The sequence below is a fragment of the Humulus lupulus genome, chromosome 7, assembly GCF_963169125.1.
Source record: "Humulus lupulus chromosome 7, drHumLupu1.1, whole genome shotgun sequence".
NCBI lineage: Eukaryota > Viridiplantae > Streptophyta > Magnoliopsida > Rosales > Cannabaceae > Humulus > Humulus lupulus.
This window is the reverse complement of record NC_084799.1, coordinates 137,893,872-137,919,536: the sequence shown is the minus strand read 5'-3', so window position 1 is coordinate 137,919,536 and position 25,665 is coordinate 137,893,872. Positions and strand designations below refer to the sequence as shown.

The 25,665-nt window shown below is 45.5% G+C and overlaps 1 long non-coding RNA gene and 1 pseudogene across 1 annotated transcript; both read right to left on the bottom strand.

The window, feature by feature from the left end:
* Positions 1-9,161: 9,161 nt before the first annotated feature.
* LOC133789930 (uncharacterized) lies at positions 9,162-9,970 on the bottom strand. The gene is made up of 3 exons (XR_009873794.1): positions 9,729-9,970; positions 9,560-9,645; positions 9,162-9,450 (listed from the first exon to the last, which is right to left on the bottom strand). It is a non-coding gene; the product is annotated as an uncharacterized LOC133789930 (long non-coding RNA).
* Positions 9,971-23,689: 13,719 nt separating this feature from the next.
* LOC133792227 (microtubule-associated protein 70-5-like) lies at positions 23,690-25,189 on the bottom strand (annotated as a pseudogene).
* Positions 25,190-25,665: the final 476 nt, after the last annotated feature.

Sequence of the window (25,665 nt, the reverse complement as noted above, 5' to 3'; positions counted from 1 at the left end):
CACGGTTCTCTTCAGCCTAAGCAACCGCTTTTGCCAGGGACTCCCTTGCCTGCAGTGTCTCCCTGGCCAAGGGCTCCTTGGCGGATTCTCTTTGGTTCACGGCAACACCTTAATTTTTCTTCCAAGTTGATTTTCAACCAACCTTTTCCATGTTTTGAAACTCTCAGGGTTTAATCCTTTGACTTCAATAACAACACCCAAACTTTTCTAGAGTAATCATCTACAATATTTATGAAGTAGTTGGCTCCACCTATAGTTGAAACCTTGGATGGTCCCCATAAATTCGAATGCACATAGTCAATAATACATGATGTATGTGCTTTCCTATGTTGAACTTAACTCTGCAACTCTTCCCGAAAATACATTCTTCACAAAAGCTGATGCTAATGCTGATGTGCATGTTGCATAAATTTAAGCAAATAAAATTGTGCTAGTGTACACAGTTGGCAAACAAGTAATAAAGTGATAAGTGAGTATCGTCTCCATAGGGATTGTGTAAGCAATAGATTGTGTAAAATCAACACTTAACAAATTGGAATAAAGCAAATGATAAAATTTTGATTAAATCTAAAAACTAAACAAGAAAGTAGATCAAATAAACAAATGAACGAGAGAGCAAGACAATGATGATGAGCTAGAATAATTAATTCTGCCTAAAATATAAATTAGATGCTAATGCTACAATAATGTTGTGGCAAACTGGGAAAAATTAATCTAGAATTCCAATTTAGTTCATAGGATTTCGTCGAAGTCACTATGATATCAATTCTCAAATTAAACTAACATATGTCTATGCCAATCTAACTTTAAGAATATTTATCAAGCACCGATTCCACAAAGATTATGCAAGGCATTAATATATGTCTATACTAACACAAATTAAATTCAAAGAACTTAATCTTGCACCATTCAAGTTGTATGTTCATTAACTAAAACATTTTCTAAATTATTAATTAACTAATTTACTCACAATTGATGGCCAAACAAAAGCGTAAATAAAATTAAAACCACTTGAATGAATAAAACTCAATTTCACATTAACATCATTAACAAAGTTGCAAAATCACACATTAGGGTTCATCAACAATTCTAGCTATTATCCCCATTTCCTGCCTTGGGCCCGGGAACGGTGGTCCAGGCCCACATTCTGGGCAATTGGATTTGGGCCCAGCCCAGGCCCACTTAGCAGGGGAATGACTGGGAAATGACAGCCCAAGTGTGGGTCCAGACCCGAACAGTGTCCAAGATGGATGATCCAGGACGGTAGTCCGGGAGACGTATAGCCAGTTGGGGGTTGCAGTCGAGGTGTACGCAAATCGGTCCAGGATCCTGGTAACCGGTCCGGGCTTGCGGTAAACGAAGAGGGACAGAGGTAAACGAACCCGGGTCAAGCCCTCCCGGTTGGCAGGAAAAAGCATCCGTGACCCTGAAGCCACCCCATGACGCATAGGGGTTGTCCCCACTTTTCACCTGCAGAAAAGGCCACCTTGGGATTGCACGCCGCTGTTTCAGACCTGCGCTGCCAGTACGCTGACTGACTTTGTCCCCTGAATCTGCCTCATAACTTGGAATTCCCAGACTAAAAGCCCCATTTTGTCGGGCGAAATCTAGTTCTTGGGCTGCCCCATTGGGCATTGATAATTCTTAGTCTTTTGTATTTTTATCCTTTGTATTGGGCTTCCGACAAAGAAGCCAAGGGTACTCATATCCTTGATGGGCCCGGGTCATGCCCGGCCCAAGCCCAGTGCAACTGTGAGCCTACAAATACAGGTGATAGAGCACTGGAGAAGGGATCTCTCTTCAACTTGTATACAGTTACTCTGTTGAAACATAGAGAAAAACTCCATTGTAAAAGGCTTTCCAAGCTCTAATATAACTGACTCATGGACTAAGGCTCATTAACGCCCCAACCACATAAAAATCCAGTTTTTATCTTCTAAATTCCATATCATTAATCTCGTTTATTTTTCATTAATATAGTTTCTGAAAGTCTCGGTAAACATTTTGGTGCTTTCATTGAGAGCTGAAGAAAGCTAGCCCTAACATCAAACCTCTACTACAATGGTGAATACAAGACACACCACTTTCGACCCTACTAACCCAGAGCAGGGCAATGGAGAGTCGTTGCCTTCCCAGCCTCTTCCTCAGAATCCGCCTGAGAACGCTCCTCCTCAAACATCTCACCTTGACGAGTCACAAGACTATGAGGGTGGAGTAGAGTACGAAGAGGAGAACGAGGAGGAATATTATGAAGAGGAGGAGAATGAGGGGGAATACTACGATGAAGCTGCGGATCCCGATATCCCAGGAGGATATCCTAACTAGCAGGACCTGGAGGTGACTAGGCTCAGGCAACAAGTCCTGGACCATGAGGCCAGGATTGCTGAGCAGGCAGAGGCGCATCGACGGATGCAAGAATCCCTTCAGGCCCTGCAGGCATTCATCGCCGCGTAGGGTTTGGCGACCAGTCTCCCAACTAGCCCTCTTCCGGGAGCGCAACAGCCCGCTTCGCAAGCCAGAGCCGGGGACGTGAGGCCGGCCCCTCCCCCAAAACAATTTCCTGAGCCAGTCCCAGGAAACCCGGACCGGGAGAAAAAGAAGGCTGGGGGAAAGACCCGAAAGAAAGACACCCCCGTCACGAAAGACGGGACCCATTCCCGGCCACTCCCTAGGAAAGAGAAGGTGTGCCCTGTCCTAGGACAGGGCCATCCGACTAATCCGCATGGGACGCGGCCGCGGGATGCGCGGCCCCGGCACGCCCCTAGGGCGAGACGGAAGGGAAAGGTCTATGCACCCCAGTGCCTCGGTAAACAAAAATCACCGAGAGCGCCCACGTAGCGAAGAGCGCCATGCCCTTAGTTCAGGGGACGACACGTCCCGGATAGACCTACGCGATGGACTGAACGCTCGGAAAGAGCGGGCCCGTAAGGAAAAGATCCTTCCCCGAGGTGGCGACCTTAGGAACAACATCAATGACAGGAGGAACGAAAGAATCCCCCTAGAGGATGGCACGGCTAGGCAACTCATGGAGAAGCTGGCCGCTTTGAAAAAGATCACGGATCGTTTGGTCCGCAAGCAGGAAGAAGCAGATACCGACTCCGATGAAGAGGACAAAGAGCCCTGCGCGAGGCACATCCTTGACGCTGTGCTCCCTAAGGGGTTCAAGATGCCGAGCCTCACTGCCTATACAGGAAACACCGACCCCAGGGATCATCTGTCCCGGTACAACCGGCTTATGACCGTGGCCCACATTAGTGATGACGACAAATGCCTCTGTTTTTCGATCACTCTAGGTGGTCCCGCCGAGGAGTGGTGGAAGAGACTTAAGCCGGGATCCATCCAATCCTGGTCAAGGCTGCAGTCAGCGTTTCGCAAGCAGTTCGTGGCTGCCATGAGGATGGATATGCAAATCAGCGCCCTTGCCAACATCAAACAGCTCCACGCGGAGACTCTGAGGGCCTACATCCAGTGTTTCACTGAAGAAGCCTCCAAGACTAAGGTGGACGACGGATAGCTCCTGGTGGCTTTGCAGTCCGGAATCCGGGCCCAGTCACCTCTCTGGGATGACATGCAGCGTAGAAAGGCGGCTACCTTGGAAGAATTCATCAGGAGGGCCCAAGGATTTATCAACTGGGAAGAGGCTCAGATCCAGGCTTTCGGATGGCCTCCGGCTCCATAGCCCGGTGTCCATGCATTCTCGGGGTACGGGGTGCACTACCCGACGCAATCCTATGTCACGCCCCCGGTCGCCCCGGGATCGGCCATTACGCCTGGAGTTACCTACACCCCTACGGTGTATGGCCCTGCCTCTTCAGAGTATGCCCCGGTCCAGTCCGTCCACTTTTCTGGATATGGAGCCGTGCCAGCAGGCCACAGCGTTGCCCCCGTCGGGGACCAGCAGTCGTAGGCGGGAGTAATAAAGTCAAGCGTAAACCCCTCCCGGGGGAAGAGATCTGGCAAAGGCCAAAATCGGCCTGAGCCGGCCAAGAAAGGAAAAAGGGGCAACGAGCCCCAATATTCATAATACACCAATCTAGTGGACACCAGGGAGAACATCTTCCTAGCCACAGAGAGGGCGGTTCACTACCGGAAGCCTGCCCCATGTTCAAAGGGGGGAGAAATCCGAGGGATACCAACAAACGGTGCGCCTACCATAAGGATGTGGGCCAAACTATCGAAGAATGCCAGCAGCTCAAGGATGAGATCGAGAATCTCATCAAGCTCGAGCATCTCCACCAGTGGATCAGGATGCCTGTGGGAGTCCCGGGCCTGTCAGCAGGTCTCGGGCAACCCACGGTTCCAGGTGCGCCCAGGGCATATCCGCCTCAGGGAGGATATGCGCAGGGTCCGACAGTGCAAACCCCTCAGGGGTCCCCAGTCGCGCAAGCACCCGGCCTCGGAATGCCTTATCCATCCAGGACGGCACCCCCTCGCGTGGACGGACATGTGGCCACCATCTTGGGTGGACCTCACCTGGGAGGGCCGTCCAGGAATGATCAAAAGCGCTACCCAAGCGAGCTGGACCACGATCAGGAGGTCTGCACCCTTGTCTAGGCCATGGATCAGTGCCCGAAGTTGATGAACCTCCCTATCACCTTCACAGAGGACTACGCCCGCAACGTCAATTTCCCGCACCATGACCCGCTGGTCATAGATGCGCAGATCGCCAACAAGTTGGTGACCTGCGTGCTGGTAGATGACGCGAGCTCTGTCAACATCTTGTTCAAGCCCGCCTTCACCGCGATTTGCTTGACTGAAGCAGATCTGGCATCGTGACCAACCCAGATATACGACTTCAACGGAGACGCGTTACTCCCCATGGGGAAGATCCAGTTGCCCGTAACATTGGGGAGTGAGTTGCAGCACTCATTCAAGTTCTGCACCTTCGTAGTGGTGGATTGCCCCACTGCTTACAATGTCATTTTCGGTCGGCCCTCATTAGTCGAGTTCGGGGCTATCACCTCCATCCGTCATCTTTGCCTAAAGTTCCCTTGCGACAACGGAGGGGTGGGGACTGTCCGGAGAGATCAGAAGAGCGCCCAAAAGTGCTACCATGTGTCCGCTCGACCAATATACATGGTCCAGGACGAGCCCCTTAAGGACATCGTCGACCTGGTTCCTCCCCCACCTGCTGAGAAAGTGATATGGGAAGAAGATGACCTGGAACCGAGGATAGGAGACGACCGCGTCCTGGAGCCCATGGACGAGATTGAAGAGGTGTGCATTAGCGACATCGATCCAGCCAGGGTCATCCAAGTCGAGAAAAATCTGCCGGCAGAGGTCCGGGCCGCCATAATTTCCCAAGTTAAGGAGAACCATAATATTCTGGCCTGGTCTCACTCGGATATGACGGGGATCGACCGCAACATCATCTGCCACGCATTGAGTATCGACCCGAACGCGACCCCGGTCTGCGAAAAATGCAGGCCCTTGGGAACGGAGAAGGCCGAGGCCCTCAAGCTGGAAGTAGAGAAGTTGTCTTCAATCAACTTCATACGCGAGGCTGTATACCCCGTGTGGCTAGCCAACCCCATCCTAGTGCTGAAACCGAACGGAACGTGGAGAACGTGCATCGATTTCACGGATCTCAACAAGGCTTGTCCGAAGGATTGTTTCCCGCTTCCCTGGATCGACCAAATGGTGGATGGAACATCCGGGTACGAGATCTTAAGCTTCATGGACGCTTACTCCGGCTACAATCAGATCTCCATGCATGTGGCAGATCAGGAGCACACCAGTTTCCAAACCGACAAGGGAATATACTGCTACATCGTCATGCCCTTCGGACTGAAAAACACCGGGGCAACCTATCAAAGGCTCGTCAATCGAATGTTCCGGGCCTAGCTGGGGCGAAACATGGAAGTCTATATCGACAATATGATGGTCAAGTCCAAGACATCCGGGAAGCATTCAGACGACCTGGCCGAAGCTTTCGCGGTCATTCGGAAGTACGGGATGAAGCTGAATCCCAAGAAATGTACTTTCGGCGTGGCTTCCGGGAAGTTCCTGGGCTTCATAGTGAGCTTCCGGGGAATAGAAGCCAATTCGGATAAGATCAAGGCACTAATTGATATGCCCTCTCCCCGAAAGCATAAGGACGTGCAAAGTCTGACCAGGCGGATAGCCGCTTTAAGCCGTTTCGTCTCCAAGGCCACGGACAAGTGCATCCCATTCTTCAACGTCCTTTGAGGAAGCCAACGGTTCGAATGGTCAGTCAAATGCAAAGAAGCTTTTCAAAAACAGAAAGAGCACCTGGCCCAAGCACTGATCCTGGCAAAGCCAGTGGACGGGGAGCCTCTGTACCTCTATCTGGCAGTGATCGAACACGCGATCAGCGCCGCATTGGTGCGGGAGGAGGAAACGACCCAGCTCCCGATATACTACGTGAGTAAACGATTGTTGGGTGCTGAGTCTTGATATCCACTAATCGAAAAGCTAACTTTTTGCCTGCTGATGGCGTCCCGAAAACTCCGGCCTTACTTCCAGACCCACACCATAAAAGTCTTGAAGTAGGCCATGGAACTAAGTCAGTTCAATATAGCCTACATTCCTAGGGTATCCATCAAGAGGCAAGCCCTAGCCGACTTCATCGTGGAGTGTTCTGGGATACCCCAGAAGGCGATCCCGTGGCCCCCGCGGCGGCCGTGTGGAAGGTGTTCGTGGATGGGGCCTCGAATGAGAATGGAGTTGGGGCCGGGATCATCTTAGTATCACCCCAGGGACACCAATTGAAAAATTCCCTACGTTTCCAGTTCAAGGCATCGAACAACGAAGCTGAGCACGAAGCCATGCTGGCCGGGCTGCGCCTGGCCCGGGAAGTAGGGGCCACGAACCTGGAGATCTACAGCGATTCCCAGCTGGTCATCAAGCAAGTCTTGGGGGAGTATCAAACCAAAGGAGAGAGAATGGCGGCTTATGTGACTCAGACGAGAGAGATGCTGCAGGCATTCAAAAAGCAATCCATCCGCCAGATCCCCAGAGAGCAAAATGTGTTCGCGGACACATTAGCAAAGCTGGTCACCGATGCCGAAGCAGAACTGGCCGGGCTAGTCCCCGTCAACCATCTCCCCATCCCAAGCATCCGAGCCCCCGCGGTCAACACCATTGACCACTCCACGTCTTGGATTGGACCTCTTATCCGCTATCTGACAACCGGTGAGGTGCCAGCAGACACGGCTGCGGCCAGGAAGCTTCAGTACCAGGTCCACCGATATGTCATGATGGATGGAAAACTCTATCGCCAGGGGTTGTCCATGCCTTACCTCAGGTGTGTGTCCGAGACAGAACTAAGTGCCATCATGCACGAAGGCTTTTGTGGAGATCATACAATCGGGCCTAGTCTGTCCAAGAAGATTCTGCGCCAAGGATACTTCTGGTCGACCATGAAGAAAGATTGTATGGATTACGTCCACAAGTGCGAACAGTGCCAAAGATACTCGAAGGTCTTGTGGGCCCCGCCGACAGAGATAACCTTGATGACTAGCCCCTGGCCTTTCGCGGTGTGGGGGATCGATCTGGTAGGATCGCTCCTGACCTGGAAAGGAGGAGTGAAATACGCCATCGTGGCCGTGGACTACTATACCAAGTGGGTTGAGGCGGAGCCCATGAACACGATCACTTCGAAGAATGCCCTGGATTTCGTCATCAACAATATAGTGTGTTAGTACGGCCTCCCCTACAAAATTGTATCTGATAACAGGAAGCAGTTCGACAGCGTCCACTTCACAGATTTTTGTGAAAGACATGGCATCATCAAAAGCTTCTTTGCGGTCGCCAGGCCCTAAGCAAACGGGCAGGCGGAAGCCGTCAACAAAATCTTGAAAGGGACGCTAAAGAAAAAACTTCAGGCCTGTAAGAGAAAATAGCCCGAAGAGTTGCCCTGCGTGTTGTGGGCTTACCGGACCACTGAGAGGACATCAACTGGGCATACTCCTTACTCCATGGTCTATGGATGTGAAGTCGTCATCCCCATCAAAACGACCATCCCGTCTCACCGAAGAGACACGTATGATCCCGCCCAGAACCACGCTTTACTCCAGGAATCACTAGATCTCATTGAGGAGATCCAGGAAGAGTCGCAAGTACAGCTGAAGATGTACCAAGGCAAGATCGCATGACATTTCAACTCAAAAGTAAAAAGCTAAAGGCTCGGAATCGGCGACTTAGTCCTGCGAAGAGTCTACCCTGCTACCTAAGATCTGGGAGTAGGGGTTCTGGGCCCGAATTGGGAAGGGCCATACGAGATCCAACATGAAGTGTTCCCCGACACGTACCACTTAAAGCGGCTCGATGGATCGGAAGTCCCAAGGGCCTGGAATGCGGAGCATCTCTGTAAATACTATCAGTAGTCAAGAGAATGTTTTCCAATTTTGTATTTTTATTGTAAATAATGTACGCCTCAGGGAGATCCCTTGAATAATAAAAATGGTGTGTCCAAAACGCCATAAAGAAACATTATCAATCAATGAAAATCTTACTCAAGTGACCCCAGACCAGTCTCTGCTCACTTGTGGGGGGTATCCCGGGTATGAACAAGTACAAGGCGGGGCCCAAGCCTCAGGCTAGCCCCGGCCTGGACCGATGGTCTCCAGGGGGATACAAACCCCGTGGGACCAAGCCTTAGGCTGGTCCCACCCCGGACGAACGATGTCTGGGGGTATAAATTAATAGAGGACTAGGCCTCAGGTTGATCCCACCCCGGACGAACGATGCCCGGGGGTATAAATTAAAAGAGGACCAAGCCTCAGGATGGTCCTACCCCGGACGAACGATGTCCGGGGGTATAAATTAAAAGAGGACCAGGCCTCAGGCTGGTCCTAGGGGTGAGCAACGGTCGGTTTGGGCGGTTTTTTCACAACAAAAAATCCAGAATTCGGTTTTCGGTCCGGATTGGTGCAATCCAAAAACCGACCGAACCAAACCAGTTTAAAAAAAAACCGACCGTTTTGGACTGCGGTTTGGTCGGTTAAACCGACCAAACCGAATTGAATTTTTTTTTTGAAAGTTTTAGTTAAAAAATTAAAAATTTTGGATTGTTGGAATCCATTTTTGAGCGTTTTTAAGACATAAATATATAGAACATAATTACATTTACAAATTTTAAAGTTTGAAACATAATTAAAAGTCCATAAGAGCATAACATAATCTCAAATCACAACACATCATCAAAAGTCTAATACTCCAATATCTATTAGTTCAATCCAAGACACAACCCAATTAAAATTTAAAACCAAAAGACTACAACCACAAATCTCAACACATGATTAAAGTTTAAACTTAAAGTCCAAAGTCCATAGTCCATTACAACACAAATTAAATCTAAGTCTAATCGACTACAACAACACAAATCAAGTTCAAATTTCAAAAGAATAGATAGAAAACAAAGTCCAATCCAAAATCCAGCATTCATTCATTTCATGGCCTGCATCAAGCAACCATGGCCACCTGCTCCTAAGACAAAAGAAAGAATAAAATTATAATGTATATATAACACATGCTACATGGTACTTTTGAGAGAAATAAAGCTACTAAACTACAATCTTAGAAGTCAACTAGTTACCTTGAGATTTCAATTGTTCTTATCGGTCCCACTCCCAGACCCACTGCCAAGATTCTCAGGTACATAGGTAATACACGAGCCATCACCTGACATATATTCAATTAATACAAATAAGCTATAATATATATATAATATTTCAATTAGAATAAGCTATTAAGTAAATAAATACCTGGAAAAACTTGTTCACATGCCTCTAAACCATCAATCTCATCCATGTATTGTAGAAGCACAACAGGCTCTTCAGACTCACAAGTATACCAATTTTTAGAACAAATCAAAGCCTCCACCATCCTCAGGGATAAGGAACTCCTAAATGAATCTAAGATTCTTCCCCCAGTAGAAAAAGCTGATTCAGATGCTACTGTAGACACCTGAACAGCCAATACATCTTTTGCCATGCGCGCAACTATTGGATACTTGAATCCATTATGTTTCCACCATCGTAGAATATCAAAGGTAGGATCAAGTTTCTCACGAAGATCACTCAAGTAGTATTCAAGATCATCTTCTTCAATATCATCCTGGAAAAGCAAAATGAACGTAATTCAACTCACTTTTTTTTTTTTATATATATATATAAATATATAAGAGACAAAAGCCTTTTATTGAATGAAAAAAAAAAAATTACAGGAGAGGATAAGGAATCCTCATCAAGAAAAAAAAAAGAGAAATACCATCAACCTTTACCCTTTAAGCTGCGGTGCTTAATCGTATAATTACTGTCATGTTTCTTAGTAGTTTAATATATTAAGATTATTGCTTATTTTATTTAGGATTTTGATTAATTTAACACTTTTATTTGAATTAGGTTTCTAAATCACTTAGTTGTTATTAAATAAATTTTCCAGAGATATTTCAGATTTCTTAGTTCTCTAAACTCCTAGAACAATTTTAAACTTCTTCCTCTTTTGCTGCATCAGGATTATAATCATAGCAACTAGACATAGCATCATTAGAGTTACAGTTTGCTAGATGCCAACCATAATGAGTTATCAAAGATGTTTTGTCACATTACTCACATCCATTTATTCAGAAGAAGACTGAAGGGTGAAAGTAGGGGTGCATAGAAATGAATTGGGAATAAGCATTAACCTTTTGCTGGTACTTAGGATCTCCAGTTCTTTGAGAAAGAGCAATGAATTCCAGCTGCTCCGTGCCAGAATCTGCCAAGATACTTTCACCCTAAGAGCAAACAATAATTAAATCTTTAGTTAGTTAAACTCTTAAAGTCTCTGACAGCAATGGAAACATATCTGTACAAAGATATGCTAGCTACAAAGACCTCTGCAAAATGATATTGTGATCAAGAAGAAAAACAAAAATTCCAGGCTGAGGAGATCAAAATCTTTCCAAAAAAAAAGATAATCCATTTTTTTTAGCTAAAGCAGTATATTTAACAACTTCAAGATCATGCTCATATATATATATATGTGTGTGTCAATCTGTTTTAACGAAGATATAATGATATATATATATATAATAATACAATGGCATACCTCCGTGAAGCGGTTGCCAGAGTGGGAAGGGAAGGCACTGTGTCCGTGAAGCAGTCACCGGAGTGGGCTGGGCAGTGCTGCCGCCGCCGAGTCGCGTTTGCTCAGTTCGTTCCACTTCGTTCCGTTCGCGAAACAGAGAGGAAGAGCAGAGGAGGAGATGATGAGAGATTGAGATGAGGAAGAGGCTCGGTTGGGCTGGGCTGTTCCGTTCCGTTCGTTTGGGTAGTCGCCGGAGGGAGGAGACAAAGAGGAAGGAACACAGTAGGGGCTGAGAGAGTAAATGCGATAGAGAAGAGATAGAGAGACCGATGCCCTAGTACAAAAACATATCAGATTTTATTTATTTTTTAATTAATAATTATATAATATTATATTATTATATATAATAGTGCTCGGTCAGTTTCGGTTCCGTTCGGTCGGTCCGGACAATATTTCCAAACCGACCGAACAGTGGCGGTTTGCGCTGTTGGCGGTTTTTTTGGTGTTCGGTTTTTTCGGTGTTCGGTTTTTTCGGTTTCGGTTTTTTCGATGTTCGGATGGTCGGTTTATCTGATTTTTTTCGGTTTTTCTGATTTTATGCTCAGCCCTAGCTGGTCCCACCCCGGACAAACGATGTTCGGAGGTATAAATTAAAAGCACCCCAAGCCTCAGGTTGGTCCCACCCTGGACGAACGATGTCCGGGAGTATAAATTAAAAGAGGACCAGGCCTCAGGCTGGTCCCACCCCGGAAAAACGATGTCTAGGGGTATAAATTAAAAGAGGACTAGGCCTCAGGCTGGTCCCACCCCGGACGAACGATGTCCGGGGGTATAAATTAAAAGAGGACCAGGCCTCAGGCTGGTCCCACCCCGGACAAACGATGTTCGGGGGTATAAATTAAAAGAGGACCAAGCCTCAGGCTGGTCCCACCCCGGACGAACGTTGTCCAGGGGTATAAATTAAAAGAGGACGAGGCCTTAGGCTGGTCCTACCCCGGATAAACAATGTTCGGGGGTATAAATTGAAAGAGGACCAAGCCTAAGGCTGGTCCCACCCTGGACGAACGTTGTCCGGGGGTATAAATTAAAAGAGGACCAGGCCTCAGGCTGGTCCCACCCCGGACGAACGAGGTCCGGGAGAGAAGAGCATCCGGTATGCCCCAGGGCAAAGCCGTGGCCCGCGACTGGTAGAGTGAGGGAACTAGGTTTCACAGTAAACTATTTGAACCTCATTGTCCCAGGCCATTAGGTTTTCGAAGTTAAGTCAGTGGGTCTAGTCTAGGCCGTTGGAACTGGGACCAAACCCTCAGAATCGATTAGGCACGGTGATAAAAGGAAATTTCTATTTAAGGAATAACAAAATTAAGATAAACTGGAAAAAGCAATACAAATTGTCTTGGACGCGTACGCGTCCGAAAAAGTTACAAAATTATAAAAAAGAAAGAAAAAAGAGGCAAGGCGAAGATCCGGGCCTAGGCTTCATCCTCCAGAAGCTTCGCGTCTTCCTTCTCCTTGGCCTCGAATTCAGCCCTCTTCGATTTCGGGTCAGGAAAGATCAGGAGGTTCATGCTCTTGTCCTCACGCTAAGCCATGTAGATGGCCTCCTCAAAAGTGATGTGCAATAAGTCGTCCGCCTGCTCCGTTCCGCGGCGGGCCTCCTCATGCGCCGTCATCTCCTCACGAAGAGAGCTGTCAAGCTCGCGGACCCAGGCCTCCAAGTTTTGGATCTTCTCCCCATCCCAGACAGACTGAGCCTCAGCCGCCTCCAGAAGGGCTGCCCTCTCGTTGGCCTCGGCTTCTTTCCGGGACAAGGCCTCTTCAAGCCCGGCCTTGACTTGGTCAAACTCTGCGCGGTCCGTGTCTGCCTGAGCAACCGCTTTGCTCAAAGTCTCCCGAGCCTGGGTCGTCTCCCTAGCCAGGACCTCCTTAGCGGCCTCCCTCTGGTTCACGGACGCCTCCAGCTCCAGCTGTAGCGTCTCCATCTTCATGGCTGCCTCGGCCACCAAGTCAGCATTCCGATGGGACAGCAAAGCATCCTGGAACAAAGCAAAGTTAAGAGGAATCCTTATAAACAAATAAAAAGAAGGAAGAAAAAGACAAAGTAAACTTACTACGGCGGCCAAATGGTGGAGAGCCTGGGAGATGAACAACATGTCCGGGTTGGCGATGGTGTTGTACCGCTTGAGCTGGAGGTTAGACATGGTGTTCCCCACCTAGTCCAGCAGGTCCGCTGTGAATGGGGCCGTGTCCTGCCCCAGCTTAGGGCAAAAGCCCGTCTCAGCAGCTGGCCGATCCACGATCGGCTTGGGGACGCTAAAAGTCGTCGAGCACTGATCGAACTCACCCTGACGATGAATAGTCAGGGCCTTGTACGTCTCGTCTCTCCAGTCCTGGCCACTCTCCCATGTCCGGGAAATTAGCCGGGACTGCTCGTCCTGCACGACGGCTTCCTCCTCCTTAGGTAGTGCCGGGTGTATGGGGAGGGCCGGTAAGGCGGGAATATCCTTCGTTGTGAGGTGAATTTTCCCCGTGCGACTCACTGGCCGAGCCAGCCCGCCTCGTCTGGGGCCTCTTCTTCCTGGTATCAGCCTCCGCAGCGCCTTGATCTAAGGCCCTCTTCCCGGAACTCCGGCTTACCGAGGGTTCTGGCTCCAAATCGATCGCCGGAGGTTGGGCAAGGCCGGGGACGGCAGCCGGGTCAACGGCCATGACATGGACCGCGGCAAGTGCACCCTCGTCGGGTCGAGTTTCCACCTCGGGCGTCTCCTTGTTGAGGGATAGGTCCGAACATGGCGCCTCTGGAGTCTTCTTGGCAGCCTTCTTGGCCGCAACCTTGGCCACCCTCGCGGCCTGGGCCTCGAGGAGCTGCTTCATTTCGTCCACGGGGGTATACATGTCGGAGTCTCCTGCAACAAACTCAAATAAAAAAGAGTTAGTACAATTAAATAGGAAAATCAAAATCAAAATTAAGAGTGACCCGGGATGAACCCTCATCTAAGCCCCGGGCATGACTCAAGTCATTTAACGCAATAGAATAGACTCGATCCCCCATGTCTTCCAGGTTCAAGAAATTCCCATACTGAAGGAACCCGGACGAGAACATGAGAACTTCTGAGCCTACGGGGACGAGAGACGAAGGTCTCATCTCCGCGTCAGCCCCGAACGTGGGGCCTCGAAGTGCTAGCCTATTCCTAGCTAAGTCCCCAACTTGGGGAGCATAAGTTAAGAGCAAGGGTGAGTTACCTCGCCCTGATACGCTAGCCCCGGGGGTACCCGTGTTCGGGAAGGCCTCCTCGAAGAGGGCTTCCAGCTCCTCTGAAGCGGCCGCCTCCGTCTGGGCCAAGTCCCTCTTCCACTTGGCCATGTCCGCTCGCGCCGCAGTCTCCACCTCCACGATATGCTCCAGGGCCAGCTGCTCTGTGACGCCCCACATCACTATGGCTGCTTTCTGGAATGACGACTTGCCCTACAAACCAAGACAAGTCTTTCCAGCGTGCTTTGTCCTCACTCGCACACTTCCTGAGAAAACTTTCCAGGAGGTCACCCATCCCTAGATTACTCCAGGCCAAGCACGCTTAACCATGGAGTTCTCAAGTGATGGGCTACCGAAAAGAAGATGCATCTTCCTGATATAGGTAGTACCCATCAATCCATTTAAGCCCTCTTCAACTGTGTAGTCCCATACCTACACAGTCTTAGAATCATTACACTTGACCTTCCCCAGGCGGTGTGGGATTGCACAGCTTACCCAGTCTTTCCCCTTACGGATCACGGAATTCTGACTGTCACATGCTCCCTGATGGCGGCAATCTTCTCACACTGGATTCCCCGAAGGCTCAGGACGACGATAGTCTGGTGGGCCGCGAGCATCCCGACCAGTCGAAGGTTGTCCGTGTTGACGTAGCCCCCTACGTCCAGGTCTTCCGCGCTCAGCCTGGAGTAAAACCTCCTCCGTTCCAAGATGAACTGGGTGAGAGGATTCTGGGCAAAAGGTCCTGCCACCTGAAGTAACACGATGAGAAAAAGAAAAAGGAAAAAAGAAAAAAAAGGGGAGGAAAAGAGAAACCGTCCAACTAAGGGTCGGGGAAGCACTTACCCACTCGCTGGAAGTCCAGCAGCAGCGTGGGGTTCTGCTCCACGAGGAATCCGGACGTCATGAACTAGTAATGATGAACATCCGAGGGATGCTTCCAGGAGCTTGTGGGAGCGGGGTAGTTACCTCGCGGCTTCAGCCTGTAGAAGCCGTCCAAGGTCTTGTCCTTGGCATTGACCTGCGGTTCCATCTTGTAGACATACAAGTTTTTCGCAGGGGTCAGCTCCGCGATCTCCTTCGCAGTGCAGAAGACACGTCATCTCGCAAGCAGTCGGTAGGCTTGAGGCAGGAGCTAGAAGGGTGCGATTCCCACGTATGTCAGGAACCGCACAAAGTAGTCGTGGAGCGGGAGTATGGCTCCCGCACTGATGTGACCAGCGCTCCAGGCCCCGAACCCTTCTACAGAAGTATGCGCTTGTTCCTCTATCCTGGCTAGGTGGTTGTGGAAGAGTCCGGGAGTGAACTCTATGCCCAGGCGCTTCTCCAGGATGTACATCATCCGGTAGTTCCGGAAGAGATTTGGCACCGTGTCCATCTCCCATCTGTTGCCTTTGGGGGTCCGGGACCCGGAGAGGGTGACGGGGGCCCTGTTGACTTCCTCCTCCGAATGAAGGGTGACGCCCGTTGTCATGGCTGATGATCTAGGAACAAAGAAAAGAAACCAAGCAGTCAATACCAAAACCCAAGAAAGTCAGTAAAGGTACGGGTGGCCTCCTACGGACTGCTTGGAGTCCCCTCCGGATCAGGTCCGGGTTCACCAGAGAACCACGAGACCCATATCGAGAATGAGGAATGGGCTACTAAATAGGCTCCGTCTGCCCAGGAAGCATCTGGACCCAGAGCAACCCAGACCAAGTGGCCTTCCTAGCACTACTCCTAAGCATAAGCAAGTTCTAGCAGCCTAAGCTTATGAACAAAAAGACAGCCTACGTTCATGTATTTACCAGGAAGGACAAAAAGACTTACTGTGAGTAGTTGGCCGTTAAAGATGGTGGTTGTCTGACGGTAAGGACGGCAGAATCTCGTTCTTAAACTGGTGAAGGCGGTTCAACAACTCGTCGATAGGGCAGGCCCAGGACGTGCGCTTAGGCGGAGGTGCAAACACTGGGACTGTTGGAAACAGGCGACGGCGCAAAGTAAGCAGGCGGTGAAAGATGTAGTCGGCTATATCGGACATAAACAACTCCTCAATTCTTGAAATGGATTGAGAGTGTAAAATTTTCAAATGAATGTCTGAGGAGTATTTATAGAGACTCAAATCCTGGTCTATGATCCAGCGGATAGAAATTCCCCCATCGAATGGTCCAAAATCGTGCAGGGGCATTAATGAGCACTCGAGAGCTGGATCCTCACCTTTTCAATCCAACGTCCCAGGAGAGGTGAATTTCAAAGGTCGCCCCATCCTACGGTCCACCTCTGTGCAGAAGCATTAATGAAGGACCCCCATGCAGATGGGACGCTTTGGAATCCATGCTGACGCACTAGCCTAGGCCTAACGACCCTTGAGATGGTTAGGTGACCTTTCGAGGTCAAGTGCCCTCATTGCAGCAGTCGCTTGGCGACACGTGTATCCCTCACCACGGAGCGGGACATCAGTAAACGGACCCGGACATTGGTAAATGGTCCGGGCCCTGTGTGCGCCCAACGTCGTTGTCTTTTGCCACGAGCCCACGATTCTAAGCAGGAACTTGGAAGGCAACCTTGGAGTATCTGGGAGCAAAGCAAGCCTCCACCTCCCAGACCCAGGCGAAGGCTTGGGGGGTAAATGTTATCCCCATTTCCTGCCTTGGGCCCGAGAACGTTGGTCCAGGCCCACATTCTGGGCAATTGGATTTGGGCCCGGCCCAGGCCCACTTAGCAGGGGAATGACCGGGAAACGAAAACCCAAGTGTGGGTCCAGACCCGGACAGTGTCCAGGATGGATGATCCAGGACGGTAGTCTGGTAGACGTATAGCCAATTGGGGGTTACAGTCGAGGGGTACGCAAATCGGTCCCGGATCTTGGTTACGAGTCCGGGCCTGCGGTAAACGAAGAAGGACAGAGGTAAACGAACCCGGGTCAAGTCCTCCTGGTTGGCAGGAAAAAGCATCCGTGACCCTGAAGCCGCCCCATGACGCGTGGGGGTTGTCCCCACTTTTCACCTGCGGAAAAGGCCACCTCGGGATTGCACGTCGCTGATTCAGACCTGCGCTTCCAGTACGCTGACTGACTTTGTCCCCTGAATCTGCCTCGTAACTCGGAATGCCCAGACTAAAAGCCCCATTTTTTCGGGCGAAATCTAGTTCTTGGGCTGCCCATTGGGCATTGATAATTCTTAGTCTTTTGTATTTTTATCCTTTGTATTGGGCTTCCGACAAAGAAGCCAAGGGTACTCATATCCTTGATGGGCCCGGGTCATGCCCGGCCCAAGCCCAGTGCTCTTGTGAGCCTACAAATACAGGTGAAAGAGCACTGGAGAAGGGATCTCTCTTCAACTTGTATACAGTTACTCTGTTGAAACATAGAGAAAAACTCCATTGTAAAAGGCTTTCCAAGCTCTAATATAACTGACTCGTGGACTAAGGCTCATTAACGCCCCAACCACGTAAAAATCCAGTTTTTATCTTCTAAATTCCATATCATTAATCTCGCTTATTTTTCATTAATATAGTTTCCGAAAATCTCGGTAAATATTAGCTATAAAAAGTTTACCTCATAATTAAAATATCCAAAATAAAAATAATAAATGCAAACATTGGAAAGAAAATATAAGAAAAGAAAAGAAGTTAAATACTAAGAAAGGGATGAGAAAATCAAGCCCCAATAGGTGTCCCCAAGTGGTTCTCTTCTTGTCCTTCTCCTTGAATCTTCTCCTTTTTCTTTCTTTTTCCTTTTCTTCTTCTTCATTCTCTTGTTTCTCTCAATGGTGGCTGTTGTATTTGTATCTCCAAAAAGGGCAAAGGTTAATGTTGCTGATATATGTTTTTAGGGTTTCCATTTTCTTCATTTTCCTTAAGCCCACGTGGGCCTTTTTCCTCCCATTCCTTGTCTTTTTGCTAAACATGCACCAACACAATTAAAGACGCAAATCTCTTCATTTAATCTTTAGCCTAAGTCAAGTTAATTAAAAAAGGTTAATTTATACTGCTTATCTTGCTGCCAGGACACAATGCTTCAACGTTGCTGCGACATCCTGACAATTCCTGTACAAAAAATTATCATTTAAAATCACATTAGCTCATTTACACTTCACTCAACTTCATCAAATTTATCATTTTCTTACTGATTTTACCTCATAAAACAAAAACTAACTCCTAAACCCTAATAAAAGAAAATTACTCAATTTTAAAGACAAAGATACAAATCACTCATCTTTTTAATCAAATTATAAGCTAAAAGTATTAAAGATAACTCTATATTCTAGGGCTATCGGTGTCCAAGTCTCAAATGCCACAACCTAGTCAGATCTACATTTTTCTGAGATGCAACAGAAACTACACCAGTAACAAATTTACCATTAAGGAAATACAACCCATTCTTGAATTCACCATGCATAACCACCAATGAACATCTTAATACTTTCAGTGATTTACCTTTAATCTTAACACTGCATCCAATTGAAGCAAGAACCCCAATAGATAGTAGCTTCCTTCTAAGTCCAGGGACATATCTCACATTTTGAATTGTCATCTCTACACCATCATGCATCTTGATCACAACTGAACCTGTAATGTCCCAAATTCCCTAATGTGGCTTAGTTCCTTGATTAGGGGGCCAGGAGGGCCATAATTGATTTAATATGAGATTATGTGAGTTATATTATTATATGATGATAATTTCATGCATGTGGGCCCACTTCTTATTAGACGGGAATTTTCGTAATTTTGACCCGTTAAGGGCATAATTGTATATTTCTGTGCATGTGTGTGATATATGGGTGAGACCACGTTATTATGTGAATATGTGTTGAGATATTCGGCATGAGATGATCCTAGGATGCAAGTTAGCAGTTTGGTCATAATGAGGTTAATTACTGGGCTCGGGGTGAGCCTAGGCGTAAATTGATGTTTTGTACATTACCGGGAATGAGCGGGTAATGAGATATAATTTAATAATTATTTGAAGATATTGGAAGTAACGGGAATTGGAGGACGTTAATTATGATTAACAGGATAGGTGGGGAATGACCATTATTCCCTTGGGTGGCATTGAGGAATTAAAATGGCCCTAGGGGCAATTTGGTCTTTTAGAGCATGGGATATGTTTAACCAAGAGTAGGCAGTAGAAGGTTTAAGGAAAAAATAGAGTTCCCTTCTTATCTCTCTCGATCATCTCTCTCTCTCTCTATTGGTTTGGAGTTTTGAAGCAAAGCTAGAGGATTGATTTGAGGATTTAAGGCTTGAAGTTTTAGACTAGTGATCAGCATCTGAAAAGGGGTTCAATTCATGTTTGAGGTAAGGTTTTCAGCTGTAGATTTATGAGTTTTTACTCTGCTTTGAGGGTATTTGAAATCTTGAGATTTTGATCTTAGAAGTGGATATTTGTTGATGTTTTAAATATTTCTAGGCTTAGGTTTTGTTGTTTGAATGGTGGTAATGTTGTGGTAATGTTTGGTTGTGATTTTGGGATTATCTAGTGGAAGATTGGCTAAGTTAGAATTGAGAAAAATGCAGGGGAGCTGGGTTCACGAGGTCAAGTGGCGACCGAGTTCATGCAAGTCGCGACTTGAATGTATCCCAGAGCCTCCCCTAGGTTCTGTCTAGCAAGCGCGCCGCGACCCTCAGGGTCGAGTCACGGCCCGCCCCTGACACCCCAGACATGGGACTCTCTATTTTGGTAGCACGCCACGGCCCTTGGGGGCAGGTCGTGGCCCACCTGTCTTCCTTGTGCCAGGTTGGGTTTTAATGAGTTTTAGGCGTGGGTTTTCGATTCTCAAGTCTCGGGATCGAATCTACTAATCATTTTAGTAGGATTCGAGTTCCTGGGAGCTGGGTTTTAGTCCATGAACCTTTTATTACTCAGTTTATTGATGAGATTTCATATTTGGTTATGATTAGGTGACCGCTAAGGGGCCTAAGGACAGATTGTTCTCGAGGGTCGTTCTTTATTTATTTTACGCTCGAACTTGAGGTAAGAAAATTGCACCCAATATGTGACATACATGATTATTGATGAGGCATGTTGAGTGCTCTATATATGGACATTGGTTGCATGGTGAATGCATGGCAGGGTTGCTTATTTGCGAATGGCATTGACTTATTAGTCAGAAACGAGAATGGTGTTTAGTATTGGCCGGGAAGTTCTGATTTATCAGTCATGATCGGAAATAGTACTGAGCGATGGTCGTATGGAATTGACTTATGAGTCAAGAGCGACATTAGCGTTCTAACCATAGGGCGAAATGATTAGATCTAATCAACATGAGCATTAAATTCTTGACCAACTGATTTGTCAAAAAAACTAAAGCGCTTGGCTAGTCTAAGACTAGTTACTCAGAGCCAGGGCCAAAATGGCTCAAGTGATTGAAACGTCACATGGCTTAGGGCGCAAGTCCCCAGAGAGACTTATTAGTCATCTATTCAAGGCGCAGATCCCAAGAGAGACTTATTAGTCATCTATTCACGGTGCAGGACCCTAGAAAAGACTTATTAGTCACCATCTGATTAGGGCTGCAAGCCCTAGAACGATTTATTAATATTTGTATACATCCAGTAATAAGTTTTCTTGCTGAGCCTCGGCTCACAGGTGCTATGTGGTGCAGGTAAAGGGAAAGAAAAGCTCACCCAGCTTTGAGTGGAGAGCTTAGGTGGCGACGTGTACATATGCGACCGCTTGACCACCACGGCCAATGTGTTTCTCAGGGAAACTAGGGTTTAACCCTATTTTTCCCACTTAGGTCGGCAGATTGTAACTTTTGAACTGTAATGACCATTTTGGAATGTAAAACACTTTGCAAACACTTTTATGGGATCCCATGTATAGTTTAATGTTTTAAGTAAAATATATTCATTTTTGTCCGAGATTTTCACCCTGGCCCATTAATAATACTTAGATGCATGTTTATGCAATACAACAATTTTGACTATATGTTACAGTAAACGAATTACATAAATAAAGAAGCGTTTTAATGGGAAAATGAAAAAAAAAACACGGAGAATTAATTATTTTTTAACAAGTCCTATATGTTTAGGCACCAAATGAAAAAGAAACAAGGCGCCATATGAAACTTTGGTCTAATCCGAGAAGAAAAGAAAAAAAGTGAACAACCACATAAATTTCTCTAATCCCTCATCTGCTCTCATTGAATCCCTAAACCCTAAACTACCCAAACCAGCTCCCTAAATCAGTGTCGCCTCCTCTTCCTCTCTCTCTCACTTAGTTTCCTCAGCCCTCTCTCTCTCATGCGAGTCACTGAAACACACCATGACCGTGCCATCTTCCTCGTAATTCTTTCTCTCTGATATCTCGTCCACTGGACGCAAGAACCTAGGCAAGAACACTCGGACCTCTGTTTTTCTGTGAGGTATTTTGTTTTTCTTATCATTTAGATTTCAATTAATATCATATAATCAATGTATATATATATTCAATTTATTTGAGTCGAATTTCATTTCAATAGACACCAATTTCTCAGCCTAGAGAGAGAGAGAGTGTGCGAGAGAGGGAGTCGCACACAGAGTTGGCAGGTCAGATTGTTAAAGCGAGGAGGGAAAAGCTGGAGGCATGCATGACGTGCCCTCTTTGTAATAAGCTCTTGAGCGAAGCTACTACCTTCTCTCTCTACCTCCACACGTGTATGTTCCTTCTCTCGACTCTTTCTCTCTTCAATTCTTATTTTCTCTCAACTTTTTCGATGATTTTCGTGATCTGGGTTTGCTTTGTTTTTGCCTTTTGTGTGTCTAGGAACTTCATGTTTTTGTGATTTTTTTGATATGGTTTTTCAGCTATTATGGAATTCGTTTCCAATTTCTCGTCGAATCATTGTGTTATTGATTTGCATTGCACGACCTGTTTGTCAATTTCAATTCCGTACGTGTAATTTTTCTTCTTTGCATTTTGAGTTGCTCGTTTTCTGTTTTGGTGTGTGATTGCTGTAATATGGAAATGTTAACGAGGCGAATGAGTCTTAATTGTTGTTCATGTACTTATTAGTGATAGTATTTTCGAATCCGAATTATTCATTAGTGTTTTTATTGTTTTCTGTTCTGTATATCTGATCTATTTAGTCTTTATTGATCTTGCTCCTCTTAGTATAGCATATTTATTTATATGATAGATGTTTTTGATCTAAATGTGTTATACTATCATGTTACTTGACGTTATGGTGAATATCTGGCCATTTACTGAAGCTTTTTTAGTTGTTGCGTTATGAGCTTAGGCCCTCCCACCAAGCAATTTAGTGCAGTTTTGTAATGAAGTTTTTATTAAAAGAAATCTAGTTATAGACATATCTTCATTTTTCTTTCTCGCATTTTTTAATATCTAATGTCCATAGTAAACGAAGCTAAATCCGTAGTATCGATTAGGCTTGCAACAAGTATGATTTCCTTCCTACAGTATTGGTAATTAAGTCATCTATATTAGGCAAGCGAATATTGAAGGCACAAAATGACCTATGTGGGTCGTCTAAGAAAAAAATTAAACTTTTGATACATTGACTCATTAGATTTTACTTCTGGTGTGTCTTAATAACAGCTTAGTAATGAATATATATGTTTTTTTATCTCTCTTTGTGTTGTTGTTATCACTTCCTTCTCTCGCGCCTTTACTCTCTAGTCTCTCTAGCTCTTCCTTCCCTCACCACCGTTGACGTCATCAGGCCATTGATGGCTGAAGGATGATCCCTTGAAGCACACCACGATACCCTCCCTTTTTCTTTCTCTCTGCCTCAGCCCTCAGGTGACAAGCAAGAACAAGGGCCCAGATGTGGTTCTCTCTTTTTCTCTATCTTCCTCTCCATGCGTGTCTCATTCTCAGGTGGAGTTTTATTTTTAGTTATATATATATATATATAACTAATTAACCTATGTATACATATGTTCATTTGACTAATTAACCTTAGTTTTTGAAAATAAATTTCAATGTTAAGGTCTACCGATTGAATGATGATGGAAAATGGGATGATCAAGGTTGGGCATGTCACTCTTGACAATTTGGAGGTTTGTTCTTTTCCTTTATCCATTCTTATGCACATTTAGTGTTAAATAATTTTACAAACCCTTTCAAATAGAGTTTTTTGGTGGTTGCTATATATTATTTGTATTATGATTGAATGTGAATATCATTTAGTCATTATTACACAACGAAGAGAAGAGCTTGGTTTATTTGTTTGTGATGGCATTACTTTTGCATTATATTAGTGCAGATGGCATTTTTTGAAAGCAAGAAGGTATTTTTTGAAAACTTCTTTGGTGCATTTTGCTACTGGTTTAATGGTATATAATATGTATTTTGCTATTGGCTTTGGAGTATTTTGTTACTAGTTTGTGTTGTTTTTTTGCTGCCTACATATTGTAGAATTGAACATTCACAGAATAAGTAAAAATAAATGCTAACATATACGTAATAATAAGTTTCTTCTTTCATTTGTAAGGATACTCGTACAACTAGAAAGAACAGTAGATGAAAAGCAGTGGAAAGGCATAACTGAGTTGTAACATTGTGTCAAATGTAGGATTTGTAGGAAATTTCTGGGGTAATCAAACTATACCTGCATAAGCCTTCTTTCTTCCAGCCACTGCTTAACTAGCATAACTTTATCATTTTCATCCTTCCACGCATTGGCCACCGCAGTTGCTATGCGATTTGCTGAAACTTTTGCTCTTACAAGTTCTCACTCTAGAGTCCTCTTTTCCTCCTGAAAATATTACTCAAATGAGGTTAGCATACCATAATTGTCAAAAAGATAACAAGTAAATTTATCTAGACTCACATTCAATTCTTCTATCTGTCATTTATAATCATGAATAGCATTGGCCGCAACTCCTCCAGCTAGAATAACCTCCTCAAGTTCTTGAATGGTTTGGCTAAGCTTTTCTACCTCCTGAACCTTTTGGCAGTTTGTTTTCTCAAGGATTCTATTTTCTTCTTACACATGTTACACATGTCAGTTACCTTGACAATTCAGCCTCACCATATGTATATACCGAACCAACGAAATAGAATATGGTGTGATGTTATAAATACCTAGTAGATCTCAATTTGTCTCCTCAACTCAAAGTTCTAGTTTTGAACCTATTCAACTATCAAAGCTCTTTCTAAAGCACTTCGCAAAATCCTTTCTGCTTCAAGCAGAGCTGATTCTTTTGACTTGGTGTGGCATTCCAAAGCCTTCTTATCTTCCTGGAGGGCTGCAATATGATGATATTAACAAGAAAACAATTGAAAAAAAGTAAGTGCTTGAATCTGGCCATGACCTATCAAAAATCCAACTTCTCATGTAAGGGAATTTTCTCTTTAAAGTAGTACCTCACTCTTGTACATTTTGATTTAAGCCTCAAGAGGAGCAATAACAGAAGCCAAAGGAAGATAGTCATCATCCTTTTGATTTGTATGCACCCTTCTAAGAGCTGCTTCAGCAGCAAACTGTGCGACCAACGCGTCTTTTTTGTCATTTGTTAGTCTCTTGATTTCAAGATTCTGGGTCATGTTTGTACATTACAAACGCCTCCATTAGATCTTATTTGAAGTACACTCATAATGTTTGAAAATATCTCATGAAAGACCATAACTCACCTTGTGCTCGAGAAGATTTTCAATGACAGAGACTTTTTCATCCATTTTTTGAACCTCGTTCTTGAGCTGGAAAGGAAATAACAACACAAAAAAACTAACTTCAGACACAATTTAAGTGTTAGAATACTGGATTTATTGTATGTGAAACTCAAGTGAATATATTAGGCTGGCAGAAATTTCTTCGGTACCTCTTCTACTGCCTTATCTTTAAGAGTTTCAATTGCTCTCAGTGACTTGATTTCACCGTGAGAAACCCCCAACTCCCTTTCCTTTTCCGCAAAATGATGGAAAAGAATAATATTACTATAAATGCCTCTCGGTTTACTTACAGGATTGTATGAACTCATTATTAACTTGTTAAAACAGTAAAATACAAATATACTGATAATACACAGTGATATACATTCACTGTATTCTCTTAATGGCAGCAAGTTGTTTGACAAGTTTGATTTTATATGCACCGTATTCTCTTTTCTTATTTATAGCTTTGGTAAGTTATAGTTTATATGATAATTATGGGATTGGCTTTGCATTCACTTGTTATATTATTTATTTATTTTAGTTTTCATCTTGCAGTTGTTCCCAAGCTTTGTTTGAATCTTCATTTTGTTTTCTATTATGCTTATTTATATTTTGATATTTCTTTGCTGGTTGATTTTCTAGCATTTAAGGAACTTGTTACTGCTTGGGTTGTCATCTTGGCTTGCCTTGTCCATGGGGTTGAGCATTTATTGGGTATCTCATTTGGTTTCTGTTTATTTATTTTTTATTTTTCATATGTCTAACAAGTTTTTTCCACTATTGATATATGTACAAGTGTGCA